This window comes from Aedes albopictus, chromosome 3 (genome assembly GCF_035046485.1).
Source record: "Aedes albopictus strain Foshan chromosome 3, AalbF5, whole genome shotgun sequence".
Lineage (NCBI taxonomy): Eukaryota > Metazoa > Arthropoda > Insecta > Diptera > Culicidae > Aedes > Aedes albopictus.
Window position 1 is genome coordinate 45,257,895 of NC_085138.1, and position 14,514 is coordinate 45,272,408.

The 14,514-nt window shown below is 39.0% G+C and overlaps 1 protein-coding gene across 1 annotated transcript in view; it reads left to right on the plus strand.

Annotated features, from left to right (window-relative positions):
• The first annotated feature begins 12,233 nt into the window (after positions 1–12,233).
• LOC109410424 (zinc finger MYM-type protein 4) overlaps positions 12,234–14,514 on the plus strand; it is a 40,539-nt gene continuing 38,258 nt past the window's right edge. The window contains exon 1 of the mRNA XM_029869261.2: positions 12,234–12,405. The gene's annotated coding sequence lies outside the window, so the exon portion shown is untranslated. The remainder of the gene's footprint in view (positions 12,406–14,514) is intronic.

The window sequence follows — 14,514 nt, forward strand, 5'->3', positions numbered from 1 at the left end:
ATCTCTGCAATAATCCAAGGAGGTATCCGTGGAAGAACTCCTGGATAAATTCCTGGAAGAATGCCTAGGACTGCCTGGTGGAATTCTTGGAGGTACCCCTTAAGTAATTCCTGGAGAAATCTTCGGAGGAACTCCTGTAGGCGTCTCTGGAAAAAGTCTTGGAGGAATCCCTCGAAGAATTTCTGTAGGAATTCTCGGAGGAATGTCTGTAGGAGTTCCTAAGGGAAACACCAGAGGAGCTCCTGGAGAAATATCGAAAGGAATTCCTAGAGGAATATCTGGAGGAATTCTTGGGGGAACTTTTAGAGAAATCCCTGCAGGAATTCCCAGAGGATTTCCGGGAAAAAATTCTGGATGAATTCCTGATGAAATTTTTGGAGGAATCTCCGAAAAAAAAATCGTAGGGGAATACCAGGAATAATTCCCGAAAAAAAACGCAGATGGAGTTCTTTGAGAAGGAATCCTTAATAGATGAGTTCGTGGAGGAATCCCTGTAGCAGTTCCTGAAGAAATCCCTAGAGGAATTCCTGAAGAAATTCCGGAAGTAATCCCGGAAGCAATTTCAAGAGGAATTCCTGACGGAATCCTAAGAAGAGTTCCAGGGGAATCTTTGCAGGAATTTTTAAAATAAGTTTTTCCAGAAAAGAATCACAGAAGGAATTCCCGAATGAAGTCCTGGCGAAATTCTCGAAGGAATCTCTGGAGGCCTGCAGGAATTCCCGAAGGATTCTCTGGAGCAGGGATGGCAAAAATACTTTTTTCTCTTTTCCGTTCATCGATACCGCCAGTAAAATAAAAACAAAACAACGGCAGCACCAATACCATCAGACGCCGCGCCGACGGCAGTCAAGCAGACGCTTGATGGTTTTCGCTTCCCCACGAAAATATTTATGAGCAGTCATTCTGAGGCGGGTGATTGCGAAAAATGTCAAATATTTTCAACTGCTATTAACTCACTTGTTTTAATAAATAATTTAAATCTATTTGCATAAATAGGTAGAGCACACTCCTAGCTTTGTGATGCATGTAAAGAAGTTTGTCTAGAAGCGGTTTGAAACGCAGAAAAATGCGAAACGGGAGAGACAGAAATTTTTGTCGTCGTTGTGCTCGAGTACTGGCGCTCTCGCGCTTGGAAACCGTTTGGAGGAAGAAGGCTGCAGGAAAAAAAAAATGTTATGACATTTATTTTTCGAACAGTTTGAGTTTGGCTGGGCCTATGATATTCGTGTGGAAAAATGTCAAATGTACAGCCGGTAACCGTTTTTTCCAGTACATTTCTCATCCCTGCTCTGGAGAAACTCTTGGAGAAATTTCTAGAAGAATTCCTAAAGGAATCTTGAGAGGCATTCCTGTAGGAATCCCTGGAGGGATGTTTAGAAGAATTCCTACAGCAATTTCCAGTGGAATCCCTATGGAATGATTCGTGGAGGAATCCCTGTAGAAATTCCTGAGGGAATCCCAGGAAGAATTTCTGAAGAAATCGCACATGGAATTCTTGGAGATTTCCTGAAGGAATCCTAAGAAGAGTTCGTGGAGGAACTTCTTGAGGAACCTCTCTTGCAGTTCCTGAAGGAATCCCTGCAGGAATTCCTGAAGAAACCCCAGGCGGAATACTGGAAGCAACTGCAAGAGGAACTCTTGAGTTCCTGGGAGAATCCTTGGCGGAATTTCCCTGAAGATGTTCATGAAAGAATCACAGAAGAAATTTTCGGGTGAATATCTGAAAAAAATCTTGGAGGAATCACAGGAAGAATTCCTGAAGAAATCCTGAAGGAATCCTAAGAGAAGTTCGTGGAGGAACTCCTTGAGAAATCCCTGTAGCAGTACCTGAAGGAATTCCTGAAGAAACCCCAGAAGAAATCTTGGACGCAATACCAAGGGGAATTCCTAAGTGAATTCCTATACATTTTCTGGAGGAAGTACTGGATTAATTCCTGGAGGAGATCCTGAAAGAATTCCAAGAGGAACTTCTGAAGGAATTCTCAAAAAGTTCCAGGAAGAATCCTTGGAGGATTTTTTTGAATAATCCCTGAGAAGAACACAGAAGAAATTCATGGGTGAATCCCTGGAGGATTTTTTCGAGGGAAACCTGGAGGAATTCCAGAAGAAATCCCATAAATAATCCTGGAAGTCATCCCATGAGGAATTCCGTAGAAAATCTCAGGAAAGCTTTCTTAACAAATTCCTGGAAGAATTTCTGTAGGAATATCTAGGCAAAAAATGCAGGAATCTGTGTCTGAAAAAAAAATTGTAAACGAATTTTATTTTTGGAATCTTTGGATTCAGTGATTTAGACATTTAACCAAGCTTGTTATTTGGTAAAATTCTATGATAAGATTGATATCCCTGATAAAAAATATCATAAAAATACGATAAATTTTATTGTTACAACACCATTTTTTCGAAAAATATTCACCATTAAACGTATTGTAATTAAAACAGCACACTCACCATCACCCCTATTGTTCTATACCATCCGGCGAATGGTAAATGGCACTTTTACAATAAAAAATGGTGGTCGTTATGTATCTTAACCATAAAATTTTGAGAAAATTTTCATACACTTTTTCGCGAAAAACAATAGAATGTATTGTGTTTTTATGAGACATTTTTAGGGCAATTTTCAAAAGAAAACCATATATCTTAATGTTTTTTCATTGTTCTTACAATACAAATAAAATTAATTGAATGGCGTCAAATAAATCCTTGTTGCAATACAAATACAATAATATTTGTTGTTATTTGTAAGCAGTTTTCGCTTTTGAAAATTCATAGAAGTTATATTTCCCGCTAACATTTATATCCAGCATTTACGAGCACTAACAGCCGCCAGAATGATATGCACATTTTATGATAAGAGTTAAACACTCTGATGTCTGTCTGGTATGTGTTGCTTGGCAGCTGTTGATAAGATCTATCATCAATCTTTTCAAATAACTGCCAAATATCACAAGTCAGACCTCAGGTCGTATGATTCATACCATAAATCGTTTACAATTCATGTGGCCATTAGAATCTGTAAATGCTGAAGAAAAATGTTACCGAGAAATATGAATTCTTTGATTTTTCAAAGGCGAAATCTGTTTACATAACAACAAATATTATTGCATGTTTTAACATCGGTTCAATTGACCCCATTAAACAAATTGTATTTGTATTGTTGTCAATGGTAGTTTACTATTTTCTAGATTCCTTTAATTTATTGGAAAACATTAGAAAAATCATTGTTCATCTTTTTCTTGTCGTAACGTCCTCGCTTGGCTAAAACCTGCTTTTCAGCTAGTTTTCTATAACTACTTCCTCAGTTATTCATTGAGAGCTTCCTCTGCCAACCCGAATAGAAATTGTAACGTAGAAAACATTAGCATACATCTATAAAACCTTAACATTTAATGTATATTGTTGTTCTGCTAATGTACTCAGACTTCAATGAAACATCCAAGTACACAGTAATACATAAGATTTACATGTAACATTGAAATCAAACTTCAATGTGATGTTGAATTTAACATCCTAAAACATCCAAAAACAAACTGTTCTAATGTTACATCAAAATCAAATGTTATATTGATGTCAACTGTTGTTCGCTTGATACATCAGACTACATCTAATGACAGAAAAATGTCATGTAACATTAGAATTCAACATCATATTGATGTCATGAATTGCTCACTTGAAACATCAGAATACCTATCACAGCATTAGAATGGAATGTTACATCAGAATTAAATGTCATGTTGTTGTTGAGTGTTGCTCACTTGAAACATCAAAATACATTTAACGACAGATGATTGTGATGTTACATTAGAGTTAAACATCATATTGATGTCGACTGTTGCCCACATGGAACATCAGAAAACATGTAACGACACTAGAATAAAACTTTACATTAGAATTATACTTCATACTAATGTCAAGAATTCCCCACTCGAAATCTTGGAACATCAGCATACATCAAACGACAGATGAAAGTAATGTTACATTAGAATTAAACATCACATTGATTTCTCTATCATCAAAATGGATTCAGCTTAATAATTTGACGTTTGAGCGGTGCCGTGTTTACAGAAAATGAACTTTTCATTAGCCAGCTTAATAACATGACGCCGCTCAAAAGTCAAACAAATGAAAACGTGCATTTGTGCAACGCTTTTTTCTTGTCGTTTGCTCCGTTTGTTCGCGCTGTCGTCGGTTTGTGTACGTGTCATCTTTCCCCGTGTGGATAGGTATGGATCCGCAACAGTTTGTGTGTGAATCGCGGTGAAGATGCCAGTCAGAGTCAGAGTCAAGACGCCGCATTTTTCGTGTCGTTTTCTCGCTTGGGTCGGTCGGATGCAGCAAATCGATGCTGCTTTCAGTGTTTTTGTTATTTTTGTTTTGTGTTATTTTGTTTTTCTTTTGCAATTCGCCACGTCGGCGATCCGGGAGTGAGTGCAAAAAAGGAGCTGCTTCGGTTTGTTCCTTTGTGTCGGTCGGTCGGATGCAGCAAATCGATGCTGTTTTCAGTGATTCCTTCGCAATTCGCCGCGTTGTCGATCCGGGAGTGAGTGCGAAAGACGGAGCTGCTGCTTCAGTTGGGTGCGGTGGGTCGGTCGGTCGGGTGCAGCAAATCGATGCTGCTTCTAGTGATTCTTTTGTTTTTGTTTTGCAATTCGTCGATCCGGGAGTGAGTGCAAAGGAGGGAACTGATTCAGTGAGCCTCTGCACGAATCTGGCGTACTGCTCACTCCCACAGAAAACTTGAAAACAGTTCGCACAGTAAAAGTCAAATGTGACTTTTACTGTGCGCGCTGTTTTCAAATTTTCTGTGGGAGTGAGCAGGACAGGGCAAATTCGTGCAAAGGCTCGTTGGATGCGTTGTGTCGGTCAGATGCCGCAAACTGATGCTTCTGGCAGAGGATTTTGTTTTCATTCGTCGCGTCGTGGATGTGAAGTGAATAAATATAGGAATCAGTTTTGTTCGTGTTTCGTTCGACGGCGAAAGACCCAGACAAATGCTGTTGCAGAGATGGACGACACATAAATGGGTAAGCTCGTTCTAAGTTATTGCTTTATTGTGAAAATTTATAGTAAATTCATTAAAACTTAGTTTAAAACACATACATAATTCTGCACTAATCCTGCATTTTTTATCGTTCTAAGCACACATTGTTTGGTCCGTCACTTTGAGTAACGGCGTTGACTCTAAATTAACGGTTTCTATGTAGAGAAGTGCTTCAGGAGTTCCCAGGCAATTTCTTCAAAAGTCCCTGAGAATTTCTCTTTGAGTTTCTAAGTAATTTCACCAGGATATCCTCAGGAACTCGTTTAGGAGTACCGCGAGAATTTGACACATTCTACGCACTTCTACGCCAAGGGTGTGAAACTTCAAAGTGCTTGTTTTACCCCAAGCTTTCAAGCATATGAAAAAGGGTTGATTCAGTCTTAGGAAAACCATTTGTTTTACTTAAAATTTAACTGGTAACGTATTTAAATAGTTAGGTGAAGTAATAGCATTTTATGTAAGAAAAATGAATTTTTTCATTGATAAGTTTCAAATATGTCTGCTTGCGTATGAAAGTTCAAAAACATTATACCTATTTTTGTAAATATACACCCAAAAGCAACTTTTCATAAAAATAGATTTAGATATGTTTTAAGCACTTTTTGCAATAGCCGCAATTTAATGGTGTCCTGTTACGAAAATAGCACATTTGTTGTAATAACTAATTTATTACGAACTTTAGAAAAATGATTTTCAGGATTCTCTTAGTACTCGTGGAGACCTTTGTAGTTTGTAGTTTGTAGTTTGTAGCAACTGATATGCCGCTCTGGAGCACCTGAAATAAGTTCCGCGGGGGCCTCTCATACACAATAACACACAAAATAATCACTTTTAGCCATTTGGCAAAACAGACACTCCCCCACCCCCTGACCCCAGTACAATCTGGAATATCTCCGGAATGGTTCGGGATATTACATGGCCATTTGAGTGTAATAAACTTTCACCAATTTATGATCAATTGAGGGCGACTTCAAAAAAATCGGATGAAAATTGACGAAATGCCAGCATTTTGAAAATGAGTTGTCGGGGGTCGGGTATGTGAAGGGTAGTCATATCGATCAGCTATTCTACGCAAATTGATTTCGGCTGGAGAAAACGTTGATTATACCAGAACATTCCTAAACATATTTTGAAGATTTAGAGTGATTAAAACCCACTTATCAAACTTTTGACAGAGATAAAGTGTTGGCGCGAGTCGAAAGGTGGTACGGGGCTGTGCCAACATAAAGGATATTTTGATGTTTGTATCAGACTTTGAGGCCTGAGTATTTAGGAAAACAATTCTAATTTAAATTCTCTAGATAAGGGCCCATATAGCCGAGGCGGTAAACGCACGGGTATTCAGCATGACCATGCTGAGGGTGACGGGTTCGATTCCCGGTCGGTCCAGGATCTTTTCGTAAAGGAAATTTCCTTGACTTCCTTGGGCATAGAGTATCTTCGTGCCTGCCACATGATATACACATGCAAAATGGTGATTGGCAGAGGAAGCTCTCAGTTAATAACTGTGGAAGTGCTCATAGAACACTAAGCTGAGAAGCAGGCTTTGTCCCAGTGAGGACGTTACGCCAAGAAGAAGAAGAAGATAAGGGAATACTGTGCTCCACGATTAGATCAATTACTACATTACTTTCGCTGCGTTTTCTAGAAATCGTAATCGTTAATCGTTAGTCGTAAGATTTGATCTCGGTAATTCAAATTAACGAACCTGGCCGGTAAAACATTCAGAAATTCTCCGAAATTTTACATTTTGTTTTGCCACTGTAATCGGCAAAAGGTTTGCTTTGCCGAGATTCGGAAAAAGTGCATCTGTCAAACTGTCATAAAACACGTGTCATCAGTGAGGGAAATTTTAGTGGAAAGAATTTTGATCACGACTAGTAAGTACCTACGGTAAGTTTTTAAGTAAAATTCATCATGTTCCGCTTTCTTTTTCAGCTGTAAACATCAATCCACGTCGAATCAGATTGTTTGAGGCATCATATCAATGGAAGTAGTGATTTTACTTGCGCACGGCTTGAACGTTTGTTCCCGCACGGTATGCCGCAAGTGCGACCGGAATCCAGGACGGAATTAGGAAAATATACATCTTTTAAGTGTACCATGTACGATGAACATAATGTCAGAAGTAGGTTCAGTGCTAAGTAGGTAGAGGTGTAGACAATAGGTGTATTGATGAGAAGTTGTTATTAACTATTCGAATTTCTTTTGTTGTCCAATAGATTGTGTAAAATGCTACAAATTTGATCAAGCACGCCGTAAAATTCGTCACCCATGATTTGGCGCCTACATCAGTGGTCTAACAACTCTTCGCGTTCTCGGCACTAGTTCCAATATGTCGCTTAAAGAGTTGCCACATATGATGTTAGGTAAGCTGAGGTCAGTTAACTGACTGATGGGGCACGGGAGCTATTGCAATGATCAAAATGTATGCATTACTAAGTCATTCTAGACGGACTATCGAAAGGAAAACGAGTATTTAAGAATATAACTTCAATCTATCATGTCGGAAGTAAGGTTCGGTGCTGTGTAGTTAGAGGTGTAGACAATAGGTGTATTGATGAGAAGTTGTTATTAACTATTCGAATTTCTTTTGTTGTCCAATAGTTTGAGTAAAATGCTACAAATTTGATCAAGCACGCCGTAAAATTCGTCACCCATGATTTGGCGCCTACATCAGTGGTCTAACGACTCTTCGCGTTCTCGGCACTAGTTCCAATATGTCGCTTAAAGAGTTGCCACATATGATGTTAGGTAAGCTGAGGTCAGTTAACTGACTGATGGGGCACGGGAGCTATTGCAATGATCAAAATGTATGTATTACTAAGTCATTCTAGACGGACTATCGAAAGGAAAACGAGTATTTAAGAATATAACTTCAATCTATCATGTCGGAAGTAAGGTTCGGTGCTGTGTAGTTAGAGGTGTAGACAATAGGTGTATTGATGAGAAGTTGTTATTAACTATTCGAATTTCTTTTGTTGTCCAATAGTTTGAGTAAAATGCTACAAATTTGATCAAGCACGCCGTAAAATTCGTCACCCATGATTTGGCGCCTACATCAGTGGTCTAACGACTCTTCGCGTTCTCGGCACTAGTTCCAATATGTCGCTTAAAGAGTTGCCACATATGATGTTAGGTAAGCTGAGGTCAGTTAACTGACTGATGGGGCACGGGAGCTATTGCAATGATCAAAATGTATGTATTACTAAGTCATTCTAGACGGACTATCGAAAGGAAAACGAGTATTTAAGAATATAACTTCAATCTATCATGTCGGAAGTAAGGTAAGGTGCTATGTAGTTAGAGGTGTAGACAATAGGTGTATTGATGAGAAGTTGTTATTAACTATTCGAATTTCTTTTGTTGTCCAATAGATTGTGTAAAATGCTACAAATTTGATCAAGCACGCCGTAAAATTCGTCACCCATGATTTGGCGCCTACATCAGTGGTCTAACAACTCTTCGCGTTCTCGGCACTAGTTCCAATATGTCGCTTAAAGAGTTGCCACATATGATGTTAGGTAAGCTGAGGTCAGTTAACTGACTGATGGGGCACGGGAGCTATTGCAATGATCAAAATGTATGCATTACTAAGTCATTCTAGACGGACTATCGAAAGGAAAACGAGTATTTAAGAATATAACTTCAATCTATCATGTCGGAAGTAAGGTTCGGTGCTGTGTAGTTAGAGGTGTAGACAATAGGTGTATTGATGAGAAGTTGTTATTAACTATTCGAATTTCTTTTGTTGTCCAATAGATTGTGTAAAATGCTACAAATTTGATCAAGCACGCCGTAAAATTCGTCACCCATGATTTGGCGCCTACATCAGTGGTCTAACAACTATTCGCGTTCTCGGCACTAGTTCCAATATGTCGCTTAAAGAGTTGCCACATATGATGTTAGGTAAGCTGAGGTCAGTTAACTGACTGATGGGGCACGGGAGCTATTGCAATGATCAAAATGTATGCATTACTAAGTCATTCTAGACGGACTATCGAAAGGAAAACGAGTATTTAAGAATATAACTTCAATCTATCATGTCGGAAGTAAGGTTCGGTGCTGTGTAGTTAGAGGTGTAGACAATAGGTGTATTGATGAGAAGTTGTTATTAACTATTCGAATTTCTTTTGTTGTCCAATAGTTTGAGTAAAATGCTACAAATTTGATCAAGCACGCCGTAAAATTCGTCACCCATGATTTGGCGCCTACATCAGTGGTCTAACGACTCTTCGCGTTCTCGGCACTAGTTCCAATATGTCGCTTAAAGAGTTGCCACATATGATGTTAGGTAAGCTGAGGTCAGTTAACTGACTGATGGGGCACGGGAGCTACTGCTATGATCAAAATGTATGCATTACTAAGACATTCGGACCTAGAGACGGACAATCGAAAGGAAAACGAGTATTTAAGAATATGACTTCAATCTATCAATATCTATCAATCGCAATACATATAACTGTGGTATGTAATCTAGAACATTAGAACACGTTTGTTTTTTGCAAATATGAGTATCCATCTTGGTATCAAATGGTTATGTACATCAAAGAACGTAAGAAAACGTCTGAATCTGATGTTTTTTCATCAACATACATCAGAAATACGTTTGAATCTAATCTATTTGCACATCATAAAACATTTAAAAACATTTTAAACTAATGTCTGAATTTACGTCAACATACATCAGGAAACGTCTGAATCTGATGTTTTTTACATCAACATACATCAGAAATACGTTTGAATCTAATGTATTTGCACACCATAAAACATCTGAAAACATCTAAATCCGATGTCTCAATTTGCATCAATATAACGTATAATTCTAATGATTTTTACATCTACATACATAACAAAACGTTTGAATCTAATGTTTTTGCACATCATGAAACATCTGAAAACGTCCAAATCTATTGTTATTTTACATCAACATACAAAAGAAAATCGTTAGAGTTTTATGTTTTTTGCACATCAAAAAACATTTGAAAACGTCAGATTTTGATGTTTCGGATTATTTGCTTGACATCAGAAAAACGTTTGATTTCCTGATGTATACATTATGTTACCTTGCATAAACACATCTGAATCGTAATGTTTTCTAATGTTCAACATCAGAAGTACATCAAACCTTGATGTTGATGTATACATTGAAATTTAACGTCAGGCTAATGTAAATTTTTATTCGGGAACACGGCTTAACATCTGTCAGTCGTTGAAGTTTTAGCGAATAACATTCGATAACCGAAACATCTACTGTACTCAAATTTAAAACGAAAACTATAAAAAATATGTCAAGTGATTTTGTATTTGATTATACAAACATGATCCAAGCAACAATAATGTTTATTGTTATTTATTTGTTACGAATTGTTTTTAAGTGTAATTAAGAAATAAACTCTTTTTAATAGAAAGTCCATGAGAACTTTGCAGGCACTTTTGCAACTATATAAAAACAACTTAAATTAATTTTTACTGATAGTAACTTTAAATAATTATAGTACTATTGAAAAACAATCGAATCAATTAGTCACTAATAAAGTTAATGTTAACTTATTGTACGAACTATATGGGCTTGATTTTGAAACTAATCGATAGACTATCAGTGCCGGGCCGACTCAGGACACAAGAGACTCCGGCAATCCCAGGGTCGGCTAGCTACTGGGTAATCAAGGGCACATTTCGCGATACAAAAACTAATAACACAAGGAACTTTCACATTTCTTATATCATTTATTAAAAGTCCTATTTGTGGCGTGTGCGTGTTGTTCTGTGTAATAATTTAGTGTAAATTTGTTATATGTAACCTATTCTATGTTCGGTGGTACCGGTACATACCGCTGCTGTGTTGATGGTGGGTTCGATGGCCGACACAGCGACTCCTGTCGAGCTGTGCGGCCGGAAAACTCGCCGGATGGCGGGGCGAGCGGTGTTGTGGGCCGGTACTCGGCCGACGGACCAGCGGGCGTTGCTGGGAGGGGGATCACTGGCGTCTTCCCTCGTGGACGCAATCGACCGACCGTGGCATGGCCACCTTGGGAAGTCGAGAGGGGAAATCCTCCTTGACGTTTAAGGCGATCTGCCTGAGGACCCGTCCGGAAAAGGACGGTAAAACTCCTTGACGAGTTAGGCGCGGAAGCCTGATGGCTTCGCGGGCCGACCCGTGTGCTGGACGGTGGGACTTAAAGGTCCAAACAAAAGAGGTCCTGAGCAGGATTTTCACCCAAGCCTCCACTTAGCTCTTGCCAAGGAAAGGGGGGGGGGGGGGGGGGTTGGTCGTTCTCAACTGCCTTATCACTGCACTAAAAAACACGTCTGCAGCACACGGACGCCTGAGTATTTCTAAGAGGCCAAATTTAGGCAATGGCCGCTACAATTTACTTTTCTCCCATTCCGTCATTCCACTTAATTTTAATTTTAGCATTCAGCCAGCCATGTTTTGAAATTGGTAGCCGACGAATACATTCACAGCGGTACTGAACCCTATCACTTCTGTGGTATTTCCTTCTGTTTTTACACAAGAAACGTGAAGGGTCCGACAAATACAACAAATACAAAACAAAAATCAACAATTTGTAACCAAACGGTTACAATTTCTATTGTAAAAAGTAACAATAAATCTACTATGTGTTTTATTGTGAACAATAAAACCAGTCATATGTTAATAATATTTACCATGTAATGAATGGTGATTTTTTATCCGGGATGGTTTTCCTGTCGAAACTGTCTCGAGCAAACTTTCTCAAAACTGATAGTTCTACAACTTTTCTGAACAAAAATTGAATTCCAATTTCTTTGAAAATATGGACCACTCTAATTTTCATGCACATCGGAAAGAGGGCCTTTAGGGACAACTTTGTAGAAGACCATATTTGTCTAAAAAATCATTTGCAGGCGCTGAATGCATCTCTCCTCGTAAATCTGGTTCGTGGATCACTGTGGGCTGGTTTCAGCAGATTTTGCTATAGCATACCAAGCATGTGTTTGGAAACCACTGTCCACTAGATTTTTAGTTTGTTGGTGATAAGCCGACCACCCGATTGCCACCCCCTTCACCCACACTCGAGTGTAAACACAAACATAAAAGCATAAACAGGCTGAAAAAGCATGCTCTCGCAGCTCGGCGTCGCGACTCATCCAACATCAGATCAGAGCGCTCCGTCGCTTCGCGACGCCGTCACACCATCGGAAAGCTCTCAACGACCTCGCAGCACGCTAGAGTGGCCGACCGAGCCAGTTCCCGAGTTTACTGTCGAAAGAGTGGAAGTGCAAAAACGTCACCGATGGCAAATAGTGTAAATTAGTGCAACAATTCGCGTCCGAATCGATCCCACACGGAAGGAAAACCCGCCCAGCCGGAAAAGGTAAGCGAAGATGGTGTTTTCCGGTGCGGAAAAAGTGTTGCGATGTCGAAAAACGCCGTCGGAAAAGTCGCCCCTCGCAGAAGGCGTCATTTTCGGCTCGGAACTTCGCTGCTGCCGAGCAGGGCTAGGAATATTTTGGTCATTGACGGGCGGAGTGAGCTTTTCGCTTGAGTGGCGAAAAATAAGGGAATATTTTCTTGCCATTTGTTTTGGAAAATAAGCTTTTCGATCGGTAACCCCTGCAGCTGGAATTGGTATGATATTGGTGTGGTGTAAATGGGTTTTTAAATTTTGAAAAATGTATTTATTGGGGACTACGAAGTAGAGTCCCTATAATTAGAGTCTGGCGGACTGTCACTTTCAACCGGAGCCAATCGAGCATGACGTCATAGTGTCCTCACCGATAAATGCTACACCGTGACGTCATGCTCGATTGGCTCCGATAGAAAGTGACAGTCCGCCAGACTCTAACTAGACTGACTCTACTACGAAGGTGATGATTTTGTTTGCGGTTTTCTGGGAGAATGTAAAGGTGGGAAGATTTTTTGCTTTTTTTCACTCATACTCCCATAAGAAACTCCGCAGGAAGAAAGAGTGTTTCCCGGCTCATCAACCTTCGTAGTCGCGAATTGAATCTTTTGCACAGTATATTCGATCCCCTCCAAAAATGTTTTGTCCCACCACGATATTATGAATTCGATTGGAAATCAAAAAACTTTTTTTGAGAAAAATATTTTTTCTAATTTTGAGTTGTTTACAACATACATCGGAAGTGACGTATATGATAGTGCATCATTGAACGCACACAGCGCACCCCACCCGGTACTGAAAAAAAGTGTCGCTAGTCGAAAAGTGTCGCTAGTCAAAACGTCGCTATTCGGTTTGGTGCTGGCGCCATAATATGTTCTCACCAGTTCTAGCATACATTGGTTCGTTTCGTTGCTAAAATTTTCAGTCGCGGTTTCACATTTTGGGGTGGTGCATGCATGGGATAACCAGAATAAAAAATACAGTAGAAAAACCGAACGTTGTATTGTAACAGTACTATTTAAAACCATATTTTTACAATAGACACCACTGTAAAAATAAAAATACAAAAAGAATAACATGTACACCATACAGTGAATTGTAAATAAGATTTTTACAATATATTATACAGGTTGTTAAGTATCTAAAAAATATTAAAAAAAAATATTTTGCTTCATAGATATATTTTTGCAAAACCATAAATTTTATTGTAAATGAATTGTTCTAAATACTGATATGTGGGTTTAAATATACCGTACATTGTATGGTACATGTATGGTTTCAAACAATATAATGTACCGTAAATATAATGTTTTTAATTGTTATTTCACTACTGGTTATACATTTAATAAAATGGTTTGGAATGCTTTTCTTTTGTTATGTGGTATTGTTTTATATTACATAAACCATATAATGTTATATTATTTTGTCATTTCCCTCCTGTTAATGGCATCTAAGGCTTACTTGATTTATTAGAATGCGCTTTGAGAATTCTCCAGAGCGTTTTGGATGACCCTTCATATATAGGATTGCCCACGTCTAACAAGTCTGAGTAGTCTCTGATTGCATTAACAATTGAAGCTTAGGCTCCCATGCCCCACCAGCCAGATAACCGGGTTTTGCAAACTAAGCATTATTTGTGGCAACACTTTGAGCGGCATGATGGAACTATGCCGAGCACGCTAAGTATTATTAGGCCACTAATCTGCCCCCACTCGCATAACAGTCCCATCTTTGCTGGATTTCCTATGCATATGGGACTGTTATGCGAGTGGGGGCAGTAATGTAGTTGCATGAAATGGGTGACGAGGTACATAAGTATCATTACAGCGTGCTTAACCGTTATTGCAATATTGAGGCACCAGTTTGACTAAAGTTTGAAATTCATAACAACTCATGAGAAAACTGTCAAGTTCGATTCAAATATAAGTTAGGTTAAAAAGCGAACCCGCAGACGAACCTATATTAGAAGTAATTTCAGTGTTCAGTCCAGTCCATATGTTAAAGATGGCTCTACGTCAAAGATAAAGTTTGTCAACCGCATTTGATTCGATTGTGGTTGAAGGCAAGTTCACATGAGAG